The 22,680-nt window shown below is 36.0% G+C and overlaps 1 protein-coding gene across 3 annotated transcripts in view; it reads left to right on the top strand.

The window, feature by feature from the left end:
* The window catches only part of grik4 (glutamate receptor, ionotropic, kainate 4), a 163,496-nt gene that overhangs the window by 22,933 nt on the left and 117,883 nt on the right, over nucleotides 1-22,680 (top strand). For 2 of the 3 annotated variants that reach the window (XM_077722800.1, XM_077722802.1), the window contains 2 exons: nucleotides 13,958-14,140; nucleotides 19,142-19,264. The gene's annotated coding sequence lies outside the window, so the exon portion shown is untranslated. The remainder of the gene's footprint in view (nucleotides 1-13,957; nucleotides 14,141-19,141; nucleotides 19,265-22,680) is intronic. The other variant, XM_077722801.1, reaches the window with a different exon arrangement.

The raw sequence follows: 22,680 nt of genomic DNA, 5'->3' as shown, positions 1-22,680 counted from the left end.
ACCTCGGCGGTCGGGCCCTTATTGTCATTGTATTGAACAAGCGCTTCACTGCTCTCACTTGGGACTACTTCACCTCAGGTCAACATGCTGTCTGAGCTTCCCCGCGTGCGCAATGCTGTGTTCAATGTATTCCAACAGCGTCGCACTCTATCAAACGAGGCTTCGAGGAGTGAAGCTGCGGGGTTTAGATTTCATTTCGGGACATGGGAACATATTGAGTGAATTCCTAAGAGCCGCAATGGAATCAGATGGATACAATCCTTCAAGGGTTGAAGGCACTGCGGTAGGAAACTTGTTGACAAATGGCTGGTCGACATTGGTAGTAGTTGGAGTGAAGGAAAGTGTTCTTAGTTTATATTGTATACAAGCAGATACCTGTGGAATTTGAGATTTGTGCTCCTTAAGGTACTTGCACATTGAAAATGTCATAATGATGTCATGTTTTTGGCAGGTGGAAGGGCACTGGAGTACCCAGAGAATTATATTTTTTTTTAATAAATGGATTAAAATAACTGGATTAAAAGCTTTGAATATTCCGTTTTTTATAGATCTAAAACAATGTTGATTTTAGCTTTTTTTTAAATATATTTTTAGATTTTACCAAATAATTTTTTAACTCAAAACTGAAAAAAATTGATTAAAAAATTGCAATTATTGATTTAAAAGGGGAAAAATCAGGAAATATAGTATACATCTATACTATTTATTTGAATTTGATCCTAAAACAGAATGCTAGCACTCATGATTTACTTTCTCGGGCCCCACAAAGTGATGCGGCGGGCCAGATTTGGCCCCCGGGCCACCACTTTGACACTACAGCAACCATATAAAACATTTTACAAAACTGTGGTGGATTCATGTTAGCAACAAACACAATCTTAAAACTAATTTCAACATCCCAAGAAGTTCTAATTGTTTTTTATGAGCTCGAAACAAGCCAAAATCAATTGAAAAAGGCAGGCCTGTGATACAAAGAAGACTACTCCCAATAGGAAGCCGTTTTATCGTACTATTACTAAACGGCCACCTTATTGTTCTTCTATCACCCAAATGAGTCCTGCTGACATTTCCGTTTAATTTCCATTTAGCGTAAAAGAGCATCACATTGCCATAAGGGGGGATTCTTGTTACATGAGGATTAGTATTTGAAGCAGATTACTTGATAAAATAGGCCTCAGTGTGAGTTTTGCATGAGTGAAGTTGTCCTTGTTGCTCTTTGATTTAGTTTATTTGCTCTTTTAGTGTTTGCAGTCTTTAGAAAAGCTTTCAAATTGTCCACATTGTCTTGCAAAATTCAGCTCGGGCTCGAATTAAATTAATATTTGTCGTATTTTGTCTTTTGTAGCAGAAATAGACGCTAAATAGTGGAAGATCCAGTGACATCTCACGTATTCTGTCCATTTATTGTCTATGGGTGACTTGCATTGAATATTGCTTAGTCTCCTAAACAGATTTGCCTCCCATAAACAACCGTGGAGGTTGTTCTGCATTTTAATGTCATCTTAATTGAGACGCTTGACCTTTTTGAAAGCAAGAATGCTATGCTAATAAGATGTGATTACAAGCATCGTAAGAAAGCCAGACGCTGAGACGCCACAGAAGTCAAAAGTTACGTTCTTGTAAAATCTCCAGTCTTTTCTTGCCCTGTTTAACATTTAAATGCTTTATTTCACGTTTGTATTCGAAGACTCAGAGGTTATGCTTACAGTTTACTTTTTGAAGGACAATTTGGCCTTTAATCTTCCGGAATTTGGATCATAAAGCATGACGGCGGGATATGTCTTCGCGGGCTATAAAAACGGACTTGATTAAGTTGGAAATAAAATATCAATGTGGATTCAAAGCATGCATTTGCTGCTTGTTGCATCTGTTAGATGACATGCTAAATCCTGCTTGAGTGGGATTTACTTCTTGAAATGCTTGATCGAATTTGATATTTAATGTAAACAGATAATTGCGATGACATCGTGACCGGATGTTTGGTCGCCGGTCTTTTGGTCACCAGTCTTTTGGTCCCTTTTGGTAGCCGGTCAAATTGTGACAGAGTTTACTGTCGAAACCAGGTCTCAAAATTATATACATGAGAGAAAGTTGAATATTTAAGAGAGAGACTTTAATATCTAAGTACTTTTTAATATCTAAGTACTGTTAAAACCAGCTCTCAAAAATATATTCATGAGAGAGACTTTAATGTCTAAATATTTTCTGTTTTCAACAGTACTTAGATATTAAACAGTACTTAGATATTAGACAGTACTTAGATATTTGACAGTACTTAGATATTTGACAGTACTTAGATATTTGACAGTACTTAGATATTTGACAGTACTTAGATATTAAACAATATTTAGAGATTAAACAGTACTTAAATATTAAACAGTACTTGGATATTAAACAGTACTTCGATATTAAACAGTACTTGGATATTAAACAGTACTTAGATATTAAACAGTACTTAAATATTGAACAAAAAAAGTAAACTCTCTGTCACCATTTGACTGGCGACAAAAAGACCGGCAACCAAAAGACCGGCGACCAAAAGACCGGCGACCAAAAGACCGGCGACCAAATCCGTGCACCGATGACATTGATCAGGGACTTCTGTCTTTTACCAGTAAAAATGTGGTCGCATTTGACCTTTTTTGTCTTTATTCGTGAAACCGCATGCATTTTAATTCCTCTTCCCAGATGATACATGACCAGGGCATCAGGTATTACCATATTATACACCATCCACAGCTCCATTCATCTTTGCTGATTAATAACCTCAGATTCCACCATTGCGAGGCAGCAGCAACAAACTATTAAGAGAGTTTTACATCCATGTCAGGGCAGGGTTAGCCTCTATTACCAACATAAAAGCTCTCGTGAATGTTATTTTCAAGGAAACATTATTTTTTGTTGGATTCCTTCGTTTTTTTTTACTGGATCTTTTCAGTCAGATTATTCTCTAGTGGTGGTAAATTTCCTGCAGGGTTTTTATCCATATACAAATTTAATGATAACCCGTAAAGCACGTTTTAGTCCGCCTTGATCTATTTTTCGGGCAGCTAATCATCACCAGGAATGCGTATTCATTGAAATTGGTGTTCGCGTGTGGAATCTAGTCCTTGGATAGACTACCTAATGTACATCTAATGAGGGTCTCCAGTCTCTGATCTATTAACAAAATGTATCTTGAAAGGTTTTCATGCTGTGAAAAACTTGGTCTGATGGATTTTCATGGCTTCTGCTAGTGGCTACTAACAGTTCAGAGATAGCAATCAACACTCTGATTAGATATCTTAAAGTACACTAAGAGTTTTTTTTGTAAGTCTAAATCATTAATGTAACAAGCCACTAAAGTAGTTTATATATTAAGGGAAAAAAGCACTGATGTTAAGTAACAATGTGTACAGTGTAACAATACTGGTCTAACAACATAAAACATTCACTATTTATAGCAGGGGTAGGGATTTTCTATGGCTCGGGAGCCATATGTGGCTGTTTTGATGGGTGTATATGGCTCCGAAGCCATATCTGGCTGTTTTGATGGGTGTATATGGCTCCAGAGCCATATGTGGCTGTTTTGATGGGTGTATATGGCTCGGGAGCCATTTGTGGCTGTTTTGATGGGTGTATATGGCTCCAGAGCCATATGTGACTGTTTTGATGGGTGTATATGGCTCCGAAGCCATATGTGGCTGTTTTGATGGGTGTATATGGCTCCAGAGCCATATGTGGCTGTTTTGATGGGTGTATATGGCTCTCAACGCCATTTTAAATCATACATTTTCTTCACTAGACTCTTCTGCATGCATACTGTCATTGATTTAGATTAATTTAGCTACCAGCTAGTTACTGTTATATATCCATATATATGTATATCTGTCTCATATCTAATAGGTGGACTGCATTGTATGTATGTTGTATAGCTAATGAAAATGTATTTTTTTTTTAATCTAGTGACTTTTATTTTTACATTAAAACAATAGTTGAGATTTTTTTTGGCATATTTATGACACAAAGCATGAGAATCGAACCCGCGGTTTTGCCCAAGCAAAGCTTTCCATCTTTTTGAGAGTGCCCCGAATTTGAAAATTCATGGACAGTCCATAAAAATGGATATTGGCTCGAAATTGAAATCGAGCACTTTTAACTTGCAGTGTAAATCCAACCAATGGGAGTTGGTGAAAGTTGTCATCCCAGCTTGCATCCAGGCTGCTGATAATGGAAGCCGCTGGCAGTAAATATGTAGGAAATGAGACCAGTGAGGCTCACAAAGACCATTCAACCGTCCCCTAAAATTCTGCTTTGTCACGTCCTTGGCGGACTCGCTTGTACGGAATCGACTGGACGGACCGTGGTACTTTTTGACTCGCCGTCTGGGTGATGGAACGCTAAAGTGACTGTGATTCACGTCTGGTTCGGTCTGGTCCACGCTGTTAAATAACGTCATCTTTCAGCTGTCAAACTTTATCAATTTACTTCATCCCTCTTCTTTTTTCTCTCCAGCTCTGTTAGAGCCTATTATAGTGTTCTACGTCTTCGTCAGGGTGACATGGAGTTAAGTGTAAGGTAATTGAGCGATTCTTGTGCCCATCCAATTTCATTCTCCTTTCAACTTCCTTCTATGTACAGTACAACCCCAATGTAGACGTGTCTTCTAGATGTTTCTCCACCTGACATTGTCTTTTTCTGACAAAGAGCGAATGTGGATTGGGGTAAAAAGCATTGAAAACTCCTCAAGATAGATTTTGAGTGGCAGGTGGACAAACGGTGGAATTGGTGGCATTTTTGTGGGTGCTTTGACATGTGTCAGGCCAATTTAGATGGTGGGTTGACGCATTGCTTGTGGAGTGGAGACATTAATTTTTCATTTTTGATTGCGGGGGGAAATTCGTTGAGGTTTTTTGCGATTCTACAGCTCCATTTATAGTCTGTATAACACAATTCCTACTAGTACTACTACTTCTGCATCTCCATCAAGTGGATATATAACAAAACCCACTATGACTACTGCATTTTTATGATCCGGTGCATCTTATAGAACATAAAACACATATTAAGAAAGATGTGCCTTTTAAAATACAATACATAAGTCCCAACCTGAGTATTTGTACTCCATTTTTTTGTTGCAATTTTAAAAGCAGTACTCTTTCCAAGTCTAAAGCAATCCCCACCTTGAGCGACAAGACAGAATGCGAGTGCAATTCAACAATTCACTTGACTTGGTCCTCGATCGATGTCCTCCAACTAAAACTACTTTGACGCTGTTTCCGGATATTGACTTGAAAGCAAGTGGTGTCACAATAGTACAAATGTTAGAGTGCGATGCTCAGGCAGATTCAGGTCAGGTTTGTGACTTGGCATAACATTTACCTTCTCAGCCTTGAAACAAACAAACAAAAAAATACAAGCAAATACACACAATGGTGTATTGCTTTTCCAGTAGGAAATGCCAAAATGTTGTTTTTATAAGCTGTCCTCGTTCATTCTCGTCGTTTTTGGCATCCCAGAATTGAGGATCCACTATAGTGACTTTAAACTAAAATCAATTCTTTTCTGCCAAAGTCCAGTTACTTAAAAAAAAAGGAATTATTCACTATGTTTAAAAAAAAAGTGTGGTATGCCAGTAATAAGATCCCCGCTTTGAATATTTTTCAGACTCATTGAATATAAATTAAGAACTGCAATGACTGCATTGTAATGAAGCCCAGCTATATAATTTTATCCTTTCCAGTCTTTTATATTAGGCATATAAAAAGATTTTAAAAAAAGAAGCATTGAGCTTCTCTCTTCAATTACAAGCCTACAAAAAAGCCATTCAATTAAAAAACCGAAATGCTGTTTTAAAGTTAAAAAGAAACAACTGTCCTTGAATAAACCCGCTTTAAAAAGTATCAACAAATCAGTCATGATTTCTTTTTAATAAGCTGAAAAACAGTAATCAGTTGCTTTGCTCTCACATTCATTAATTTTAACATTTTTTGGAAGATTTGCCTGTCTATAATAGAAAATACAATTTGAATAGGAGTGATAAATATTTATTATTGTATGTGGGGATTATTTTTTTAGCCTGAAAATATATTTTTTATCCTGAAAATATTTTTTTAGCCTGAAAATATTTATTTTAGCTAGAAAATATTTATTTTAGCCTGAAAACATATTTCTTAGCCTGAAAATATTTATTTTAGCCAGAAAATATTTTTTTAGCCTGAAAATATTTTTTTAGCCTGAAAATATATATTTTTTAAATCATTTAACATCCAAAACTCCATAAATAAATAAAAAAACATTAACAAATCTGCGTAAACTACCCAAAAATCCCCAAAATGTCAACTACTGCAAAACTAAAAAATTTAAAAAACTGAAAAAAATACCAAAAAAACCTTAAAACTGCAAAAACGTTGAATACACAATATAATTGATGAAACCTTGTTAAAATAAATTCTGATATACTCTGTGTCATCACCAGGTTTAACATTAAAGACCCAGAAACTCAATTCTAGAAGCCTCAATTTCCACTATGTTGACCAGTTAAAATTCTTCATTAGCGAAGGAAATATGTCACTTTTTTCCCACATCACACTTGTACTAATTTCCTGATCCACTCCCGCACTCATTTCCTTCGCCACTGCACTCATTGTAATTTAAGCGCATGGATAAAAGGACCCCAGAAGACAAAAAAAAAGGAAATGAACTGAAAAAAAAACAACCTGGTCATTTTTTTGCCTTGTTTTTGTTTGCGTCCGTTCCAACGGCGGCGCTCTTACCGCCAACTTTGAACTGTACATCAGACGTTTCTTTTTAGTTTTCATTCTGCGTGAGGTGAATCAATTACAGGCGTGGAATATGCTATTGAAATTAGCGGGGTGGCCGTGGGAGGGAAGCGAAGATGACAAGGTGGGCGCTAAAACATCAGGTCTTTCAACAAATGAAACATGAAGCCATTACATGGAGGGAATAATACTCAAAATACAGAAAGAAAAATGTTATTGTCTTTTTGAATTCAATTGAATGGTTTTATTGTCATTGTACAAGTATACTAAGATGTAAAGCTTTCACCATGTAGTGCACAAATAACAACAACAAACAGATAAATAAATAATCCATAAATAGTAGTTGTAGGACAAGTGTGGTTAGCAGAGCAAAGTAGTTTTGTTCCTTTTAAAGTCCAGGATGAGTTCAATGGTTTTGTAGATGTTCAGGGTCTTTGGACTCAACAACAAACAAAAAAAACCCAAATGATAATCAATATGTTGTGTTGATAAATAATTGGTAAGCGATCAATAAGTGGTCAACATGACAAATAAGTAGTTATATGTAGTAGTAATAAGTTTTGATTATGTTTTTAGTGCAGAATTAGAGTATGGTGACAGCCCTTGGGAAGAAACTGCTCTTGAGTTTGGTTGTCTTGGCTGTTATGGCTCTGTAGGGCCTTACAGAAGGCGGCAGGTTGAAGTGGTGGAAGCCAGGATGTGTATTGTTTTTAATAGGCTTTTTAAGGCACCGGGATATGGAGATGTTGTATATGAAATTTTAGATTTGTACATTTTGTAGTTTATTTGATGGATGGAATTTGTTGGATAATTTAAGGGAAAATCGGGTTGAAAACATTTAAATTAATGTCAGTCTGACTTTAATATTCCGCAAAATCAAGACAGATTAGCTTAAAAGTATCTTTTTTATATATAAAAAATGTCCATCTAGAAGCTTTTATATTTAAAAAAAATCAGTCTACTAGATAAAATAACAGATTTTAATAGCTATATCTTTTTTAACCAATACATACAAATTGATAACTTAAATATGTACAAAACTCCTATCTAATTGCACGAAATATTGTTTTATGTAGAATTTGGCGAAACTACTTACAAAATTTGCCAGGTTCTGTATCTCAAGACCATAATCGGTCCAGCCATGAAAAAGTTGTGTTCTCTATTGTCAGGGATCAGGGTTTTTTTTCCACTTTACATGCTAAATATTGGCTTAGCAGGATTTTCAGTTTATTTATTATTCCCCTTACTGTCATGAATCAGTTGTTAGACAAAAAACTATCATTTTAGATTTGTCTTATGGTGTTATTACAAGCGGTAAATTGTCACTTCATACAATAGAATATTTCCATTTTAGTGTCAACTTAAATATTCAATTGCTTTGTGTCGAGCCTCAACTTGCCCGCTGGACTTCTTTTGAAAGACATGTTTGAAGTGAATAAAAAAAGGCAGCCTTGATCATTAGAATAGCATATATTTGATCTTTTTATGTTAGCCCACTATGGGCGGATTTTAATTGCTTCTAAATAGAGCTGTATTACACCCTTTTGAAGAACACTGATCAAAAATAACATCTTAAAAGAAATACGCCATGATTCCTAATAGGCACATCAAGTGCTGGATATCAAAACAAAAGTGTTAGCAGGCTGAAAACGGCAAAAAAATGGACTCGCTTATGGATTGGAAATCGTCAAAACAACAGCTGCACAATGGCCACTAAATGGCATTTGTATAGAACATTTTCAATTGACTTGACTATTTTGCACTGATTATTCATTGTGCACTATTTTGCTCAGGATTATGATTCATAAAATGTGGCTCCAGCCATCCAGTTTTTATGGCACTTGTCCTCATTATGGTCGTGGTGGCTAAATGAAGCCCATCTCAGTCGGAGAATTGCAGGACTGGAGGCAACTACTGGATGTGAAATTAAATCCTACAATTAATCCATCCCAGAATATTTTAAAAGATTAAAAGGCCTGCAGAAATGCATGATATTACGCACATACCTGTCAACTTTTGGCCTGTACTTTATAGGTTTTTTTAATCATTTCAAATTGTGTACGCCGTATAACGACTTTTGTACAATATTTTGTACAGTATTTTTTGTACAATATTTTGTACAGTACTTTTTGTACAATATCTTGTTCAGTATTTTTGTACAATATTTTTTTCAGTATTTTTTGTACAGTATTTTTTGTACAACATTTTGTACAGTATTTTGGTACAATATTTTGTACAGTATTTTTGGGACAATATTTTGTACAGTATTTTTTGTACAGTATTTTATTGTACAGTATTTTATTGTACAGTATTTTATTGTACAGTATTTCATTGTACAGTATTTTTTGTACAGTATTTCATTGTACAGTATTTTTTGTACAGTATTTTTTGTACAGTATTTTTTGTACAGTATTTTTTGTACAGTATTTTTTGTACAGTATGTTTTACGTAAAACCCATCTCATTTTACCCATTTTGGATCCTCTTTGTCCCTCATAGCAGACAAAAACGCCTTTTCACTATATAAATATAGCACATCAGCAAGCAATGTACCTATACGAACGAAAAAAATCTTAATTCAGTTTAAAATTGAGCCAGATTTTGGCATCTAATCTAAAAAGATTTTCTCGAAACATTTCATAGAGGCATGACGCCGTTTTGACAGAATTTTGGCGAATTATTCCTATCTGGAAATCTCCTTTGGGAAAGGTAGCGTCGTCCATGTTCTCCATTTTGACCAAAAATGTTCACCTCAGATTGAGTTTATACGCTAACAGGATTAAAAAACCAGGAAAATTCCAATACTGCTTAAACTACCTGGCACCCTCAAATCTAATCATCGTATCGAGTGTTCGCAGTGGTTAACCACTGCCGGTTAACCACACCATCATGCCGACCCCCCGTTGGATTGCCGTTAAGTTTAGGATCGATATCGTCTCCCCAACTTTTTTCCCTACCGGCAAATGAGGCGTTTTTCTTAGGCCATGGTCGGTCGGTGGAAAGGTGGAGAACAAGTCTGCAGCTGCTCTTTGTGTGTCTAGGGAAGAACTGATTTAGGGCCACAGGAAGAAGGCCACTCAACACTCCGGGCACGTCCGTGAAAGCAAGCAGCAGAGGAAGCACTCTTGCCATTCAGCAGCATTGACTGCAGACACCTAAATGAGTCGGCTGTGTCCTGCAATGGCTACTAATGTGGCAGATGGCCAAGTTCGCAAAGACACAAGCCCCTCCTCCTCCTTCTTTCAGCTTCTCTTATCTTCAGTTTTCGCCTTCGCTAAAACCAGAGCAGATGTTTATACTTGGCCACCGTAATCATTTGTCAAAACACCAATCCCAGTTGATGGCATATATTTTAACTGTTTAACAGTTGGCCCAATCACATTTTTTTGACTGCCAACCGATTTTGTATCAGTAATTTAGTTATTACAAAAAATCCTTGGCTATCTTGATTATTTGGTTCTGTTTTTTAGTTAAATCGGATGTTTTTACACCCAAATCTGACTGAAAACATACTTTTTTTGGGGTAAAATCTCAATCTTTTTCACTCTAAAATTGAGGTTCTTAGATTTTTTATGACATTCTGGATTATTTTGTTGCTATATCGTCTTCATTCATTCATTGCCTTGATTATTTGGTTCCGTTTTTTAGATAAACTGATTTTTTTACACCCAAATCTGACTCAAAACATACTTTTTTTGGGGTAAAATCTCAATCTTTTTCACTCTAAAATTGAGGTTCATAGATTTTTGATGACATTCTGGATTATTTTGTTGCTCACTACGTCTTCATTCATTCATTCCCATTGACAAAAATATAAATTATATTTAATAGACCTTGAAAGGCGGGCATTGAGTCATTTTACTGCCATTGGCAACCAGAGGCGTCCAATCCAATTTGACTGGCGGGTTGGCAGCAACTTTATTTGTATATAAAAATCATTTTTTTAGTATCACAGATGACTTTGCATTATAAACATCCAGAAGTTTGGCAGGAACCTCAAGCTGTATTTCTATATTTTAAATATTTTTAAAGATCATGACGCTGCCATATTTACTATAAAATATTGCTATAACAAACTTACTAAACTTTGAACGTTAAACTATCTAAAAATGATTGCCACAATATATGACGCATGATTATTAAGCTGTCCTATGCTTCTTCAAGACAAGACTTTTATTACATAATGAATAACTCCTGACCTAAGTTTGCAACTTTTACAACTATTTTCCATCTTTTAGTGCCGATGCACTTTTCAACTTTAAGTTTTTTCTTTGTATAACATTATAATGTGACGCTTATTATGAAAAATTTGGCTCCAAAACCCTTCACAGCTTATTGAATGGACAATACAAGGATTAGTCTTTTGTTTTTTATCACGTCTACTTCATTATGAACTTTGCATTGGCTCAGACACCATTTTTTATTGTATTTTTTATTTTTTTAATCTCTCAATAGATTGTATATTTGTTGCATTCAACTTTTTTTACCCAAGGTCGCAGGGAATTGCCTCCTAAGGGCTTTTTTGGTAGAAAATGGCCCACAGGTCAGTTGGCCCCGTCACAAACGGTATAATGACAGCTGGTGATTTCCAAACGTTTTATCGGCTCTCTGCAGATGGCACGAACGGGACGCAGCTGTCTTTCATTCCTTGAATATGGCTTTCTAATCGGGGTCATGCCTCCGACTGATAGGGAACTGGATTCCTTTACGCTAAGCTATATGTTAGTCAAGAATGGCATTGGCGCAATTGCATACCTGGTCGGTAAAAATGTGGAAAAACGTAAAGTAAAAATATCCATAATGTTAACTTGATTCATGTGGGTTGGACCATTTTAGATGTAATATTTATATATTCTTTTATTTTTATACATGGATTAAAAGAACTAAGTTAAAAGCCCTGAATATTCAGTTTTTACAGATTTAAAACAATGTTTATTTTAGCTTTTTTAGGTATTTTTAGGTTTTACAATAATTTTTGAACTAAAAACACAGGAAAAATGAGTAAAAAATTACGATTATTGATTTAAAAGGGGGAAAATCAGGAAATTTAATATAAATCCATACTCTTCATTTTAATTTGATCCTAAAAATGAAAGTCAGCACTCATGATTTACTTTCTCAGGCCATACAAAATGATCCGGTGGGCCAGATTTGGCCCCCGGGCCACCACTTTGACACTTGTGCTTTACAGTTTGGCCACATGAGTACTGTTCAAAGTATTCCTTTTTACAAATATAGTCAGAAAATGAAGCTGTTACTTATCTTGCAAACTAAATATTCTCATTTCTTCTCATAACATGATGGACTTTTTGAATAAGACATTTGGACTGAGTTATTACATTATTTAATGTAACTTTCGCCCAAACAAAGCAACTGACATTTCACATCATATCTAATTTGTCTTCGTTTTCAGATTGCTCGCCCAGATTGATACCCATGTCAGAACAAAACATGAAAATCCATACGAGCTCATTTCTCTTGCCATATTACATTGATTTTACCGCCAAATATCAATGTTCATATTTTATGTTTCTGCCTATAGCAGACAAAACAGCATCAAGCTAATACGCAATTTCAATTTTCATTATCCCTAACAGATGTGTAAAAAGGCCATGTGTATGTAGATATATTCATAAATTAATTTGCAGCTTAATACTGCAATTGTGCAGACTTTTACTCGAATGGTAGTCTTCATACAATCTGTGTTTTAAATCATGAAATGTATTTAATAGGACAGAACAGGTTGAATTTTTATATATGTACTTGAATGTTTATGCTGCCTATCTAGCATATTTTTGATATTATATCCTCTGTTGCCTGGAAACATGCTTTGCTGAGGTGGAATATTGTAAATAGTATTCGGCAGGATCCTTAAAGGTCAAGTAAAATCCATATTTTACTCTTTGGAAATCACGTAAAGTGAAGTAGAGTCATCATTTCTTAACAGAATGTATTTCAGCATCACTTTATTAATTTATCGGCAATGTTTTAAGAAGTTAATCCGTAGTATAATTAAGTTAAAGAAAGCAAATTGTACTATCAGTGATTTTTTAGTTAATTTGACACTTTATTTTGGCACTCGCGCCATTTTTTTACGCATTTTGAAGTCCTCATAAATGTAGAAATACCCTTTTTTAACCATATAAATAACTTGTGGTGACTTATGTTTTTAGGTCATTTGATTTGGGAGTTTTCGCTGTAAGAAAAAACATCATTTTATGATTAAGTAAAGTCTTTAATCACATAAGTCAAAGTAGGTGTTAATACTCTGAGAACATATTAAAGTCATCCTGCGCTAAAAGGTTTATTTTGTTAAACGTGGACTCCTCACTGGCCAGTCGACATTACAAAGCATTTATCTACTTGGGGCTGAATATTTCATTGTGTGGGACTTGGGGGATTCAGTGATTAAGATCTAAAACCTTTTTTTCTGTTCAAATATATCTAAACGCTTCAGTGGGAATGTGTTATCAATAAATCCGGGAGATTTAGATCAAGCAACCTTTATGCCATTAGACTGGTGATTTGTGAATTGCACCTCCAGGCTATCTGATCAACATTTTTCTTCACTTAGTTTTAAGCCACGAAAGGGTTTTTTTCGGCAAAATTAAACCAACCGGAGTAAAAAAATGCAGTTTTTTGGAGGTTCTAGTATTCCAACTGACGTCGATATTATCATGAATGAAAAATAGATCCAATTGGTAAAAATTCTACCTTTTTTTCGCCTGGACGTTTGGTCGCCCGGACGTTTGGTCGCCCTTGACATTTGGTCGCCCGGAGGTTTGGTCGCCCGGATGTTTGGTCGCCCGGATGTTTGGTCGCCCGGATGTTTGGTCGCCCGGATGTTTGGTCGCCCGGATGTTTGGTCGCCCGGATGTTTGGTCGCCCGGACGTTTTGGTCGCCCGGACGTTTGGTCGCCCCGACATTTGGTCGCCCGGACGTTTGGTCGCGCGGACGTTTGGTCGCGCGGACGTTTGGTCGCGCGGACGTTTGGTCGCCCGGACGTTTGCTCGCCCGTACGTTTGGTCGCCCGGACGTTTGGTCGCCCGGACGTTTGGTCGCCCGCACGTTCAAAATGTTCACATTTGAAGGTTTTTTCAGGATTGAGATTTTTTGTTTTTGTTATAAAGGTTTTGAGCCTTATTAATGAAGTAGATTTTAATGTTTTTGTCTCTTTCCCTAACTTTTTTTTCCAGATTGTCTCCAAGCTGAAATCCACCTGGTGACAACCAAAACGGGTCGAGTGCACACTTGTGAAAATTGCGGCTTAAACAGCAATTGCACTCGTCAGATGAGAAGTTAAGTGACAAGTGCAATCATTGACGACTTTGTGGACTGCGACATGGATTAAAAAGCCCTACAATTTCAACAAATCAAAGGTAAAAACATTTTTTAAACATATATAAGCTTTTTCCACTTCACATTTTGAATTTGAAAGCACTAGGATTTCAGTTTTAATTAGATTTGTACTGGGAAGTCTGCCTAAAAAGACAACAGTTGCATTCTGGGATATTCTGCCAAGCCACTTGGCATTTGCACACATTTCCTAATTCAGATTTTGTATCATAGGACATCCAAGTCTTAACACATTTCATTCTCAGAAGCAGATTGACTTCAAGTTTTGAAAATAGAAAAAAAAACAACAACCAGAAAGTCCATTTCTACAATTTTCTGCTCTGGTCTTTTAAAGTGGCACTTTGAGAGCCACTTATTGACTCTTAGTAGCATTTTTATAATGGACAAATTACATGTACTTTGTGTTATTATTCTATTTATATTTTTGAATTGGTGTTCTTTGTCGGACTTGAAATGGACAACAATTTGTTACGGTAGAAAAAAATGAGAAAAATCCTCCAAATCTTTGACATTTTCTTCCCTATTTTGTTGTAGTGTATTTCTACCAAGACAATTCTTCAACCTGCAACTTTTTATGCAAGCACACGTGCAGAAAGAGAGGTCATTCACCTTATTTCTGACCTTCCACTTATGTTTTTGTGGACAGTGCAAATGAAGATGCCCTTTCGGAATAGATGCTTTTATTGCTGCGGATTTGAAGGACAAAATGTGTTGTCTGAAATTTTCCTTTTAGTCTTGTTTTGCTTGTTGAGGGCAAAAAAATCAGGTGATTGCTTCAAGAGGGAGTTTATTCTCCAGCAAAAGATACAAGAGATAAAATATTATGACTTGAGGAATCAAGATAGACAAGAACTTTGAAAAATAACTTCAGAAAATGACTGTGTTTATTTGGCTAAATTGGCAATTTAAAATGTATGACTAGTTTTAGTCTGAATTTTTGTCTTTGTTTGAGGCTTTTCTTTTCTTGACAATATAAACTAACAAAAAAATGGTAATTATGAATGGAACAAAGACACTTTTGATTAAAAACGAGTCTGACGACTGCAAAAATAATAGCAAAGTGGACCGAAATGTATTAAAGTCAAGCTTTAAAGGTTATATTTTACATTTGAATTCTTTGTAATGACATTTTTTATTTTAGTTTTTGGAAATATATTAGATTGAGAGTAGTTTTATTGGAACATATATTTTTTTATGCTAGCTTAACTTTGTTTTTGAAAGAAAAGTGGTCATTTTGGCGAAAGTGGGATGAAAAACCTTAATTTTGATAACTTGTTTTTATTCTTGCCACTATATATTATCCTCATAATCCATTTTTTTAACAGAATTTATAGCGCACTCACTCTATATTGTGTAAATTAGAGCAATTTTTTTTGACTCAATTTGCTCTGAATTTGGCTGGCTACCAAATTGAGGTTGTTTTTGGCCTACACAACTGCTGTCTGCATGTCTGCTGGGTTAGGCTCCAGCACCCCTCGCGTCCCTTGTGAGAATAAGCGCAAGGGAGAATGAATAAACCCGAATTGTGTCAAACTACTGTTGTAGCGTTGACATTTAACTCAATTTGACTGCTAAAATGGAGGCAGAAAGAAAAGTTTGGGGTGAAATAAAAGCAGAAGGGCAGCCACACTGCTTGAATGCAAATTTTATCCTAACAAAATCCAACCCACGCCTTGGAAGCGACCATTTTTTTCCATCTGGAACATATGTAGAGAGATAAAAGCGAAAGTATATCCAAGTCAAATTAGTTTTAAAATAGTCAAACAAATGTCAGGGTTCAAAATAATCTTTGACTGACAAACCTGCTCATTTTTAACCAAAAAAAGTGAATTTTTAAGACTTTTTTGTGGCTTACTTTGCTTTAATTCCTCAATTTAAAACATTTTAAAGGTTACTGGTGTCCAGAATTAGAACTTGCACATTCCTAATTGATATTCAGTACTATTAAAAACTACAAAGTACTCTTTTACTTTGTCACGAATCTTATATAAAAAAATCCACGTTTTTTTTAGATGTTTCCCAGGCAAATTTGGCGACCATACTCTACTGACTTCCCACCTTTTCCTTTTCAAGGCTTTTATTAAGTAACAAAACCCCAAAAAATGCTAAGTGACAGACCACAGTTTGAAACCTACTAATCTCCCTCAGGCAGCTCCCATGAACATAAACACCGGCACCCCCTACCCACCTTTAAACGCTGTAAAGACATTCAAAATTCAACAAATCTGCTTCTGTCATAGCAATACTTTTTATTTTTGTATTTTTACCAACTTTGGCAAATGGAAAATGGCTTTTTGCGGAGATGGTTTAATTTTCATTGCCCACATGTGCAACCTTGCATGAGATGCAAGTATTGACTATCATTTCGCTGCAGATGGCGTATTATAACCCAACCCCGGCACCCCCACTCCCCCACAACAGTATATGTCAGGTGCTCTGTTTAGTGTCGCCGTTGGGTGAATCCTTTTTCTTGCTCTTGCTGCTGCCTCATTAGCGCTATCTTTGTATCATGTTGAATGTTGTCGTTGCATTGATCCTGCCCCCTGTAGGACATTCATGTTCACCTGAAATATTCATACCTGTCAGCTTATATGTTTTTTCCCAGTAGTTTTTTGATCATTTCGAATTGTGTATGCTGGATAACAAGTTTAGTACAGGGATTTTTTTTTTGTTTTGTTTGTTTTTGTAAAACCAATCTGGTTTTATTTTGTCGTCTCGGTCATTGGTAGCATACGAAAACGTCATTGTTGACTGCTAATATCGTTATACTTACATACTATATGAATATAGCGTGTCAGCAAGCAATGTACCCAGTCAGTCAAGCTGTCATCTACAAAATCTTGAATTTAGTGCTTACTGATTGGACACCCCGCCCACTTTGGTGTAAATTATAGACTTTTAAGTGCGCCCTATGTGAATAAATATATGCCGTGTTACATTTTTATGTTTTTTATTGCCTACTAAGGGGAATTGCAATCATTACTTACCTCAGCAGACCCAGGAACATTGTCAGGGACCAATACCACCCTGGTTAAAACCTGTTCTAGCTGCTGCCCTCTGGCTGACGCTACAGGTCTTACAAATAACGGACAAATAGACTTAAGGTCAGTTTTTTTGCCTACAGCCATCAGGACTCTGAACTTTCGGTAGCACGACACATAATCCCTTCTGTGCCATAACAATGTGCAATATTTTAGAATTTACCTAGCCGGGATGTGACTTTTTATACTTTTATATTACTATTTGCTTTTTTTACTGGGAAAACACACTTTTCAGAGTAGCACCACCAATTTCGTTATAAATAGCTGTGTATAATGACAATAAAGGCTTTTAATTTGATTGATTTTGATTAATAAGGGCAGAAATTGACAGGGTATAAATATTAGCAAGGCTAGCTACCATATGTTTTTTGAATAGGACATATTGGCTTGCCTCCTTCCCAGTTTTGCTGTGCTATTGAGTGCCATTTTTATTTTCTGGCGTGCTTGGATTTAATGAACTGTTTGCATTTTTTTGCTGCGACTGAATTCAGTCGTCCGTTGATGGTTGTTGCCTACGGTCCCTCCAGTCTTTTCTTTGCTTCTTTCCTCCTGGAAAGTGGAGATAAGACCCGTCGATGTTTGTCTGCTCCCTGGAAGATTACCCAGGCAGACGGGTACGAGGCTTCGTCTGGCACTGCCAGTCCGCCGGAGGCCAAAGACTTTTCATAGGACTGCCGACAAAAGTCCGGCCGGCTCTACCTGTACGAGTTCTTTTTTTAGCCCGTTTAAATAAACCGAAATACTCTGGGAAAATAGGGTTTAACTTTAAATGACATATCGCCGCAAATGGCGGCCTGCAGCGTTTATTTACTCAATTGTAGATGCATGGACTTGGTTGGTGGCTTTTAAAGGGGTTTTTCAAACAAACACAAAAGGTTTATTAGAGCAGTTTATAGCAGAGCTCATTAAACTCCTCATAACAAACTTGAATATAAAATGTTAATTCAATTGGAGGGGCAGTTGTTGCTGGTAGACTACAAGGGAAAATATATACGTCATTAAGGGACATTTTTATTTAAATATGGGATGTTTTTTTGGACTTTGCTTTGGTTTGGAAGAGTTTTAGAATGAATGAATGGTTTTAGCTTTAGGTAAACATCTATTGTGTAAAGATGTTAGTGTTAAAATTCAGAATTTTGAAAGTATTTAGGAAGTATGTAATGGTTTTAATTCAAGACGTATTTTTCTTGCTTAAAACTACATGTATGAGCCATAAAAAAATATGATAAATGAGCTTGATTAAAGACAGTTTGGAAATCATTGTTAAACAAGATAACAGTGCAATAGAGGGGTTTCTCTAATGTAAATTGTAATGTTCTAAAATTGGTTAACAAAGTATAGAGTAAGGTGACAGTGATTATATTTTTAGGTATATTTTCAGGTAATTTGTGTCACAAAGGGACAAACCATTTAATTAAAAGTCATTTGTAATTCAGCAAAAATAGATTTTTGTCTCTGAGGAGATGTTTTGAACTATTCCTCCTTACAAAATTGTTTTAATTCACAAAAATACACGTTTTTGGTGTATATACTGATTTTTTTTTTTACTCTGACATCCCGAAACTAGACTTACACTTCCCAAAAAAGTGACTTTTGTCCCTCCAGTTAATAGAAAGATCTCCCAAGAGTCATAAGAATGATTCAGTTTGACTAAAAAACGAAGTGAGCCATCCTCAAGGGCAATACATGCCTTGCTTGGCTGAAAACTGACGAAGGAATGGCAATGGTTCTTGAGTGATGGAGTCAAATTGACTCAGCGACTTACTCATTGACCTATTATTCACGTCGGTCAGGAACGATTAGTTGAAAACTTACTTTCTTCCTCCATTTCGTTAAGCCTCGGGCAAGCCAAGTTTATTGATTGACCAAAAGTAACCTCACACAAACTTCGATCAAAAATCTACACTAATTGCCCCTATAGTTTATATATATGTATGTATTTTATAAGGGTCTTTAATTCAATTCCAAATACTCCATTTTCAGATATCACTCAATGATGAAAACAAGCCAGGAGTTTCATTAAAAAGAAGTGAGAACCAAAATTGGCAAGAGAAGTCGCAACCCAAAGAGATAAACTTAAAGACCCAAGAGGCTCAACTGAGAAGGGTAAGACACAAAATGGAGTTTTTGGGGAAAGTGTGTGTGTGACAGTGGATTTTCCAAGGGTTTGGTGGGGGTAGCTTGGAAGAAAAGTTTGCAAACATGACGTAACAGCTTGACGAAAAACTAGCTCATATTTCTATAGTCTGGTAGTCTAAGATCTTTTTTTACTGAATCGTGGAATAAGAATAGCTAAAATGTATTCTAAAATCAACCCATTTTTTTTGGCTGTCAGATTCGGGTTGGTTTGCGGGCCACATTAATGTCAACTCAACCATTTTAGATATATTTTATTATAAATTGATTAAAAAACTGGGTCAAAAGTCCTGCATATTCCATTTTTTATAGATTTAAACAAACTTTTATTTTAGCTTTTTTTCTTAGTAAGGGAAAATCTTTTTTAATCATTATGTTTCAATATTAAAGTGGAAAATAAACCATATTTTAAATATTTTTAGATTTTACAAAAGGATTTTTGAACTAAAAACAGAAAAAAATGTTTAAAAAATTGCAATTATTGATTTAAAAGGGGTAAAATCAAGAAATATAATATACATCTATAATCTTCATTTTAATTTGATCCTAAAACAGAAAATTGACATGATTTACATTCTCGGCCCGCACAAAATGATGCGACAGCCCATATTTGGCCCCTGGGCCGCCACTTTGACACCAGTCCTTTAGCCATTTCATTTTCCTAACCCTATCCTCATTTTACTTTTCTCCGACCCTCATTAAACCAACGCTAGTGTTGTTCCACCACATTATAATACAATAAAAAAAATCCCTGCATTAATTCTACTTTGGCAAATCCCCCGACTATTTTTAATCGAGCACATTTGTATGCTACCCGGTCACGTAAATGTAGGCCAGGGATGAATGAGCTCCATATTGTCATTGTCGCTAGTTTTTTTTTAGTTAGCGCTCGACCATAGCCAATCTCCAGAGACGGTTGGAAAGCGTTGACAAATAAGAGCCAAGCAATTTGCAGTTGGGTTCTATTGCAGTTTGACTGTGAGTGGCGGCTTCTTATCAGCGCTCCCACTGGTTGATCACACTTGAAAGAGGGGGTCAGGCTGAATTAAAGACTAGCTAATTAAAATGTCCAGGGGACACGCCAGTACTTCTTTCACTTATCAGTCCAAGTCCAGCTAGCGAAAGAGAGGACAAAACAAGAAAAAAATTGAATAATGATTTTCTTGTCGGTCATGTCGAGTCGTTGTATCGGAATCCAGATCATATTTAGGTCTCTTGACGCGTAGTTATAAACAGTAAGCTTTTTGTATTCAGTATGTCTGTCGGCCATGGTAGATAATGTCGAAAATATTCCATCCTAAGTGGATGGATTCGTACAGATGGATTGATTGAGGTTTCAGTGACGGCTATAAAATGGCTACTCTGTGCTTCGTCGACTTTAATCTTGTCTCCGGGGTTTGGCCTTTTTAAAATTACCCCCATTCTTAGCCCCGCTGGAACCAGGGGTTCATTTGCATGTAGAATATATGCATGTAGTCTGTGACATTGACGTATATTTTAGGCTGCGTAAAGGTCACTATTGTGGCCGTTCCGCGGATTTTACATGGTCCATGAAATTGCTAAAAGACCATGATTTAAAGTAGGGGTGTCAAACTCATTTTGGGGGGAATTTCGATTTTATCTGAAGGGCCGTTGTGTCTTCCAACTACTGTATTTTGCCGTTTAATATACCCGGGTATGTGAAATGATTTTTGTTTGTTGTGCGCCATTTAATATACCCCTGCTGTTTAATATACCCGGGTAGATGAAATGATTTTTGCTTTTTGTGCGCCATTTAATATACCCCTGCTGTTTAATATACCCGGGATATAATATGGGGGGTATAATAAACAGCAAAATATGGTAGGCTTCCAAAATGAATCGATTCATGAATTGACAGTGCTTTCTCGGGCCGCATAAAATGAGACGTGGGTCCAGATTTGGCCCGTGGGCCGCCACTTTGTTACCCATGATTTCGGCGGAGGTGTATTGTTGCACATTGTCGGTCAATTCGCAGACCTATACATTTTTTTAATTGTATTAATTTACTGATTTGACTTAGGGCTGTATTTAATTGATCCCTTGGTATTGATATATTATTACATTTTTTTATAAATTGACAGGGCTTATGAACCATAAACTAAATCCATAAAAATAACTGTCAGGATTTGCTGTAAGTAATATAATGAAGAAAATGGATGAGTTATGATAAGCTCTTGGAGTTTTTATCAAACCTTCTGCCTTTTTGTTTTGCATTCACAATAGTAAGGAAATTGATTTAGTTTTTGAAACTAAATACGATTTAACAACCTTGACTCATGCTCCTAATTTCTCCATATTTCAAACTTGAATCACTTGAATCATCAAAACTACATTTTTTTGATCAAACGGGGTCAATGTCATACATTGTACTAAAATTTCAAATAGCGTTCCAGAAAGAACTGGTTTATTCTATAAAAAAAAAAAAAATAACCACAGTCTTGTGAGGATGAGACATGACTTCATTGGACAGTGACTCACTGTGTCGTTGAGGCTGATTGACTCCCACAAAGGCAAGAAAAGGACGAGAAGAAAACAACCAAAAAAAAAAAGGAAAACATTCAGTACATCACAGCCCTCTTAAAGTATTTCTGTGAAAAATAATCTATTGGCATTAAAAAGCTGTGTGGGAGTATGTGTTTATATACCTAATACATTGTGATTGGAAATATAATAGCAAAAAAAATAATGTGTCTGTTGGTTTGTTTTTGAAGGTGTCCTGAATTTGACGGACACAAGGAAGTGAATCAGCATAATGAGGTGCCATTTTGCCTATGGAAGTGAATACTGTGGTAGGAGAGGCATTAGACTGATTAAGACAATCTCCTCCGCTGTCCGTCAAATGCATCATCGCCATGTTTATGCTTTGGATGGATATACATATATATTTATTTCCCTTTTGGGCAATATGACTCATTACCTTTTGATGAAATACCGGTCGATCATCAAAGATTTGAGTAGGATTGCTAATGTGTTAGATAAAAAAAATATGCAAATGAATAAAAGTGTGTAACTCATTAGGTCACTTTAATAATAAGATCAGGGTTTTAACAACTACATATGTTTTCAATGTAATTATAGTGCTTAAGCATTTTAAGATCGAACAGTCTTCCAATTATGGTTTGTTGTGCTTGAAAATTTGAATTATTAATGTCATAAAGCACTGGTGTCAAAGTGGCGGCCCGGGGGCCAAATCTGGTCCGCTGGATCAATTTGTGTGGCCCGGGAAAGTAAATCATGAGTGGTGACTTTCTGTTTTAGGATCAAATTAAAATGATAGATATAGATGTATATTATATTTCCTGATTTTCCCCCTTTTAAATCAATAATTGTCATTTTTAAATCAATTTGTCGGTGTTTTTAATTCA

This window comes from Stigmatopora nigra, chromosome 8 (genome assembly GCF_051989575.1).
Source record: "Stigmatopora nigra isolate UIUO_SnigA chromosome 8, RoL_Snig_1.1, whole genome shotgun sequence".
NCBI lineage: Eukaryota > Metazoa > Chordata > Actinopteri > Syngnathiformes > Syngnathidae > Stigmatopora > Stigmatopora nigra.
Note: the sequence above shows the minus strand (reverse complement) of the source record. Positions and strands in the feature narration are given on the sequence as shown.